Raw genomic sequence first — 7,808 nt, forward strand, 5'->3', positions numbered from 1 at the left:
GAGGATGGGGTGGGAGACAGTGTCAAAGGCCTTGCTGAAGTCCAGAAAGACTACATCCATGGCGACACCTGCAGCCAATGCTTTTGTGACCTGATTGTAAAAGGCAATCAGGTTGGTCTGACATGAACTGCCCCTAATGAAACCGTGCTGGTTGCCCCTGAGCATCATCCCCGATGCCGGCCCATCACATATGTGCTCCTTGATGATCTTCTCAAAGAGTTTCCCCAGGATTGAGGTAAGACTGACGGGCCTATAGTTGCCCGGGTCCTCCCTCCTCCCTTTCTTAAAGATGGGGACCACGTTGGCTATCTTCCAATCATCTGGCACCTGGCCCAAGCACCATGAGCACTCGTAAAGCCATGCCAAGGGCCCAGCAATAACCCCTGCTAGCTCCCTCAACACCCTGGGGTGGAGAGCATCTGGACCTGCTGACTTGAACATGTCCAGCCCCTCCAGAAGCACTCTAACCCAGTCCTCCTCAACCTTAGGTCCTGAGGCGCTCCCCTCGAGTCCGTCTTGAAACACGGTGGGGGAGTCCCAGTCTCTGCACAAGAAAACAGAGGTGAAAGCCCTTTTTATTGGTTTGCTTTCCTTTTTAATCTGTTATCTCTGTTATCGCTTGTCACAACTGTAGTATTGTATGATGTAGTATGAGAAACATTCTTGCTGCTGAGTTATATGACTGGCTCTAAGTATCATGCAAATGCTCTCATTTAGCACCTTGCCCATAACTTATGTCTTTATATATGATCCTGTTATAAATGAGGAAAAAAACTGTAAAAACTATGGACTTATTTTTCAAATGCTTATTTCCTTTTCTGTAAGTGTGCTCAAAGTTGCCCTTTGAAAGACCTGTGAGCTGACTATTCAGGTAATACCTCTTATACATGCACCAAGGGTGTAGGTTGTAGCTATGTTGGTCTAAGGACATAGGTAGACATAGTTTTTTGGGTAAATCCAATATCTTTTATTAGATCAACTCAAGTAGTTGGAGAAATTCTTCTTAGCAAGCTTTTGGGTACAAACACCCTTCATCAGGCTGAGGAAGTGTATGCAGATGGTCTGTGCTCTTCCTGGATGGAGTGTTAAAGCAACCAGAGGCCAGTACTTATGCCAGCCAGTTAAAATACTTCCCCCGCCCCCAACTTGTCTCTCACCTACTGACCACCTCAATTTACATTTTAACTGGTGGGTTTTCTTGCATTCGTAATATCACAGACCATCTGCAGACACTTCCTCAGCCTGACGAAGGGTGTTTGTGCCCAAAAGCTTGCTAAGAAGAATTTTTCCAACTATTTGAGTTGGTCTAATAAAAGATATCGGATTTACCCAAAGAATCTTGTCTGTTCTTATGCAGGCAGGCAATAGAGTGCTACAATACTTTCCACTTCAGTACCACATTTCTTCTTGTTTTGATGCATTTTACAAGTGTTCTAGCATTAGATACTGAGGTACAGTAGTACCTCAGTACTAGTAGTACTGAAATGATAGGTACTTTAGGTGTACCATATAAAGATAAGTAAGTAAAATTAAGCTGCATAACACTCCTGCATGACAAGCTGTCTGGTCTGGTATCAGTGCTTGAAAAGTTTGTACAAGGAATAACATACACACAGAAAGAGAGAAATATGGATGAAGTTAAAATCAAGCCCTTTTGTGAAACCTGTAAATCAAGGAGAAGCTTTTTTCTAATTTTTCTTAGGTAGAAGGAGGTGATATTCACATTTGCAATTTATACTAATTGCATTAATTCATATACTAATGAACTGCTATGTTTGACAGTTCATTGAGGATTTGATCATAGATTTTTGATCAGCTTTCAGTTTCCTTACTCTTACTTGCCAGAGACAGACACTTAGAATACTAATTTATAAAATCCTTATTTTGTAATTACTATTTTCATAATTTTAAAGGTGTTATTTAAGCAAAAATATCAATTAAAATATATATAAACAAGACAAATTGAATGCCAATGTTAGAAAAAAAATCTATTTTTCATTTAGTCCTTTTCTAGTAGAAGGAACACATGTTTTTACTCAGATTCTTGTCTGTTTCACAGCAGAGGGGCTTCAGTTACCATCCATAACTGCATCTCCATGAACTACTGACCTTCATAAAATCCAGATGTCAAATCACACAAGACATTCTGTGTTCTCAGAAGATTCTTTGCTGACATCTAGGTCTGTCAAACTGTCCTCCTTATTTTTTGAGAGAGGTATAAAATAAACAGGAATATAAACATAAATAATAACATATCAGAACAATTGCTACACAAGTATTTATACTGATAACACAAATGACATTCTGTCAAATAGTCACAAAACCAAAAGTATTATCACGTTATGCTATGTTCCTTAACACTAATACAAAATTTCTGATTTTCACCTTGTAAATCACTACAAATGTGTCTAATCTTCCACATGTCATGAGGATTAAATTATGATCATATAATTCTTTTCTATTCCTGAACCATATAAATGATATATGGATAATTTCTGGCACAGTTGGAGGGGTTTGTGGTATAAAGTTTGCTATTGGATGCTTGTAAAAATTGGTGCTTATCTGCCAGTTAGTACAAAGGTGGCTAGTGCTCTGGGAATAAATCTGAGTTGTGAAGTGGAATGACTGCAGTTGGAAAAGATGGGATGAACAAGAGAAGGGACTGCAGGAAGGGAAGTAATGGTTTTAGTTAAAATAGTTACATGCTGTGTTCAGGAACTGGATTCTATCCCTTTGTCAAAAAGACTCTGTGGGCACATCTACATGTGTGCTTTAACATGCAGTAGCCTCTTTTACTATGTATTAAAGTGTCACATAAAACAAAGTGCAATTAAATTATACTAATGTGCAGTAAAATAGGCTACTGCACATTCAGTGTCACTTAAAAACTGTGCACATTTATTACTGCACATTAAGGCAATCTAACATGCATTTCTTTCATAGATTCATAGATTTTATAGACATTAGGGCTGGAAGGGACCTCGGAAAACATTGAGTCCAGCCCCCTGCCCAAGGGGCAGGAAGTCAGCTGAGGTCATAGGATCTCAGCAAGATGAACAGCCAAATTTCTCTTGAAGGGGTTCAATGTGGGTGCTTGAACCACCTCCAGTGGCAGGCTATTCCAAACCTTGGGGGCTTGGACAGTAAAGAAATTCTTCCTCATGTCCAGCCTGAAACAGTCTTGCTGGAGTTTATAACCATTCGGCCTTGTCATCCCTTGGGGTGCTCTGGTGAACAATCATTCCCCCAGATCATGGAGAACACCCCTGATAAACGTATAGGTGGCCATCAGATCGCCCCTGATCCTGCGGTTTCTAGGCTAAGGAGCCCCATAGCTCTCAGCCTCTCATCATAAGGTCTGTTTTACTGACCTCTGATCATGTGCGTGGCTCTACTCTAGACTCTCTCAAGCTTCTCCACATCCTTTTTCAATTGTGAAGCCCAAAACTGGACACAATACTCCAGCTGCAGCCTCACCAAGGCCGAGTACAACGGGAGAATGACATCCCAGGATTTACTTGAGAAGCATCTATGGTGGCAAGCCAGTGTTTTGCTCACTTTACTAGCCACAGCATCACATTGAAGGCTCATGTTCATCTTGTGGTCAATCATGAACCCCAAGTTCTTTCATCCATAGTGCTAGACAGAGTAGCACTGCTGAGCCTATAGACATGCTGCAGGTTTTTCCTCCCAAGGTGGAGAACCTTGCATTTTTTCAGCTAATTCTCCAGCCAACAGATCGTGGTGGTTCCAAGGCTGCAGTTGGCCAGTTTTGCCAAGAGGTGATTATGGGATACCAGATCAAAGGCTTTTTTGAAGTCAAGATATATGACATCAATCTCCTCTCCCTTGCCCTGGTGATAGGTCACCTGGTCATAGAAGGAAATGAGATTGGTCAAGCATGACCTACCCGCAACAAACCCATGCTGGGTATTCCTCAGGATATTGCTGTCAGCTAGTCTGTTAAGGATGGCCTCTTTGATAATCTTTTCCAGGACCTTGCCCAGGATAGAGGTCAGGCTGATGGGCCTGTAGTTTGCCGGATCCACTTTCCTCCCGTTCTTGAAGATAGGCACCGCATTGGCCTTCTTCCAATCTTCGGGCGCTTCACCAGAGCACTAGGAGTTTGCGAAGATCCGTGCTAGGGACTGGGCTATTGAAGGTATTACATTTAATGCACGTTAGAAAATACACCTTATTTCATGTGCTCTGTGTGATGCTGGGCAAGTTAATTATACTAAACTTTTAACAGATGAGCACTAATTGTATGCTTCTCATTTTCTTGGTATCTTATTTGACACCTGGGACCACATCTGCAGAAGTTACTAGTGCTCACAGTGGTACCTAAATTCACTTCCTGTGCTTTGAGCATATTAAGTGCTATGTCTAATGCTAAGTACTCTGAAAAATCAGGTATTAGGTATTTCTGTTTAAGTATTCAAATTAGTTAACGCTGGTGAAAAAACGACATATGGGAGTGAGTGAGCCATCAAAAAGCCCATGCGAAAGTTAGTAATTATGTTTTGACAGGTATGTAATAAGTAAGGCAAAAGTACCATCCACAGACCAGCAAAGAGAAAAAAATAATGAATTGCTGCTCACTCAATGAGAATCACTCATCCTATCAACTGAATAAAGCAAAGCTCTTCCAAGAAGAGAAAAAGAAGGTGATTCCGAATTTAGGTTGACTCATAATGCATACAAACAAAGAGCTTGTCTATACTATGACAATGATAGATGTCAGGGAGGATGGGACTGAGCATTGTTCACCTACCTGAATCTTTTCCTTGCTCCCTGGGGCAGAAGTTCACTCATGAGACTATTTTGGAATTATTCTCAGTATCTACTCCTGAGCTCTCTATCTCCAGTAGGCCTGTGAGTAGGTGCCAGGGATGAGTCAAGAGTAGCCTCACATACAAACTTCTGGCTCTAGAGCAGACTAAAGTGGGGACGGATTCTCTCGCAGACCTGCCGTTGATACACTACAGAAATTCCCAAGGATTGTAGGGGTGCAATTTAAGTTGCGCAGGGAGCCTTAATTCTGGCATTTCTTAGCTTCTGAGGACTTGAATTTGCAACCTTAATGCCTTTCCCTATAGTTTTTTGTTTGTACTATACAATAATGAGAGGCAGCATTGTGGTCCATCTTTGGAATATTCCCCAGTTTACACACAGTGTTTGAACTACCCTGCTAATTTACATATTTTATTTACAGATCCAAAGTATTGGTTTTCTTTATCAAAAGCCATATGTAATGAAAGAGACTAGATCAGCATTGAACTAAGCTTTGCTCTGTTCTTGGGAAGAGGTAAGGTATTAATGTGCTGTAACATAAAACCTGTAATTATGGGGGTCTTGACATTGCGTTTAGTGAGAGAATATTCAGGTGTCCACATAGCACAAAGTCACTCATTATGGTTGTCTTTTTATATTTTCCAAAGTCCCGTGCATTTCAGAATGGTTCAACTGAAACAGCTGTCATTTTCCAATTCTGTGCGCTAGATGGTCTACAGCAAGCCTTCAGCCCAACTGAATTCTGCAATGTAATTGGTAAGAATACATGCAAACATTACATTTAGATCAACCTAATCAAATTAGGTCTATCTAAATGGCCAAGTGTACAGGCATTCACAGGGCTTACATTGTTCTAAAAATGGTGTGCCCAGTAGAAAGTTAATATACCTCAGAGGTGAACTAACTTTAGATTGACCTGGATTAACCTGCTCTAAAATGGGTAAATCCAGTCTAGTGAATACCTATACACATTCATGTGCATGAGCCCCATGACTGTGCTATTCCTACCTCCCCAACCCTGACCAGGCTAATTTTAGCCTTCTGTCTACCTCCCCTTTCTGGACTGAGCAACCCTGTTGTGGAAACCCCCTCCACAGACCTGCCAGACACTCCCCCACCACACTCCCACCAGCCCCTCTTACCCTGAGTTATTTATCTCTGGCCACCTGTGCTACTCCAAGCAGCAGTGAAAGACTTCTGTAAACATGAAGTCACAGAACTCAGGAGACATTAGTAAAAAAAGGTGGACTCTGTTCCCAGTACCATTTCTGCTGTTCCCGTTTCAATTTAGATAAATCAGTTTTTTGCCTGGAATCTGGCATCATCTGTCATTATAACAGGCCAATTCTCCTTGGTAAAGTGACAGCTTCTTCATCCTTAATTCATGTTACTCAAGTTACTTTAAGGAGGGAGTGTGGATCTGAAATGGGGATTATGATTACGGTCTCAGAAATAAATCCTTGGCTATGTTGAACCCCTTGATGCAGCTGATGGAGTTAGACAAAAAAGCTACTTTTTCACCTCTTTGCTTTGCTGGATATCCAGACCAGCCAGAGACTATCCTATGTCAGGTTGCTTTGAACAGTGAGTCTGTGCAACTTTCTTGTAATCCCTTCTGCCCTTGCAGTTCCTCCTTTCTGCCTCCAATTGCTCTCAACAAGCCCTTGTGCTAGAAGGGGCTTGCCTAAAGCAGCCTTATACTAACTCAGGATCTCCTGTAGTGGCAGTTTTGAGAAAACCGTGCCACTCTGGCAATACTAAATGACTCTGCAAATGCATTCAAGAAATGTCATCTGACACTTGGTATCCTATCCCTCCCATACAAAAATAACCACTTCCTTTTTAAAAGTAATTCAGAATATCGCTGTCATTAAGGGTTTCAGAATGTGATTTCCATCATGTTATGACACCTGTGGTATGTTTACCACAGAAGCAATCTTTATCTCTCTCTGCATCTCTGTTCCATACACATACCTCGCCTTCAAAAAAAAAAAAAAAAAGATGAAGAAAATGTGCTACTTGAACTATTGGGCGTGTCTACATGTGTAATTAATGCAACTGAATAAACTCTGGCACAATTACCCAGCAGCTGATTGCTGAGCCAGTGGCAAAACTGGCGAAACTAGAAGTGCACTTCTGGTGGCACTTCTGGTTTCGCAGCTGGTGCTTCCAGAGGTTGCACGGCCAATCTCAGGGGGTGCATGTGCACCTGCGTGCACCCTCTATGCATCGCCAATGCTAGCAGTTACATTTAGATAATATTATTATTTCTGACAAGGGTTAGAATTTAACTGGTACTTGGTAGATCTATATGTCACCATGATTTCTTCTCACCATCTGAGGCCTAATCCAAAACCCACTGAAATGAATAGTGGGTTTTGGATTAGAAATGTTGTCCAGGCAATGAAGATCTGTAGGAAAGATCAGTAGGGTCTGTTTACACTGTAGGTGCAGTTGACAGCAGTGGAGAGATATCTGAGCTAGGTTTAGAAAAAAGCTAGTTTAGGTATCAGAGGCAGTGCAGATGCAGCAGCACAGGCTAATTTACCCTGCTTTTTGGGTATTTTGGTATAATGTATCTACATATCCTAATGAAGAAATCTCTCTGTGAAGCTGGATAGGAGAAACTCTGCTGTTTGTTTTCAAACCTCTTAAAATTTCTAAAGTAGCAGAAAGAGAGACTTAGAGTACAGTGCATACACATTCCGCATGGGAAATTTTCAACCTCCATCCTGTGGATTGTAAATTATATCACTTATCATGTCAGGCCTGAACTCCTTCTGAGATCCATCTGACACATTCCAGCTATTTGCCAACTAACACCGTCTCATTTGGAACTTCAGATTGGACTTGAAATATGGTTGCAGCTTATTTTACCCACTTGGATGCATGAGCTAATTGTATAACTTAATGCCAATATCCCTGAGTATATCATGGGCAATAACTCATGTAGTTTGAATCTACAAAGTACTAGTAACAGAACAAATAAGACTGCACTTTTCCAAGTGAGGAAC

General features: G+C 41.3%; 1 long non-coding RNA gene across 1 annotated transcript; it reads left to right on the plus strand.

Annotated features, from left to right (window-relative positions):
- The first annotated feature begins 4,040 nt into the window (after positions 1–4,040).
- LOC112550337 lies at positions 4,041–5,551 on the plus strand. The gene is made up of 3 exons (XR_003094128.1): positions 4,041–4,162; positions 5,216–5,308; positions 5,442–5,551. It is a non-coding gene; the product is annotated as an uncharacterized LOC112550337 (long non-coding RNA).
- Positions 5,552–7,808: the final 2,257 nt, after the last annotated feature.

The sequence above is a fragment of the Alligator sinensis genome, unplaced genomic scaffold (assembly GCF_000455745.1).
Source record: "Alligator sinensis unplaced genomic scaffold, ASM45574v1 scaffold218_1, whole genome shotgun sequence".
NCBI lineage: Eukaryota > Metazoa > Chordata > Crocodylia > Alligatoridae > Alligator > Alligator sinensis.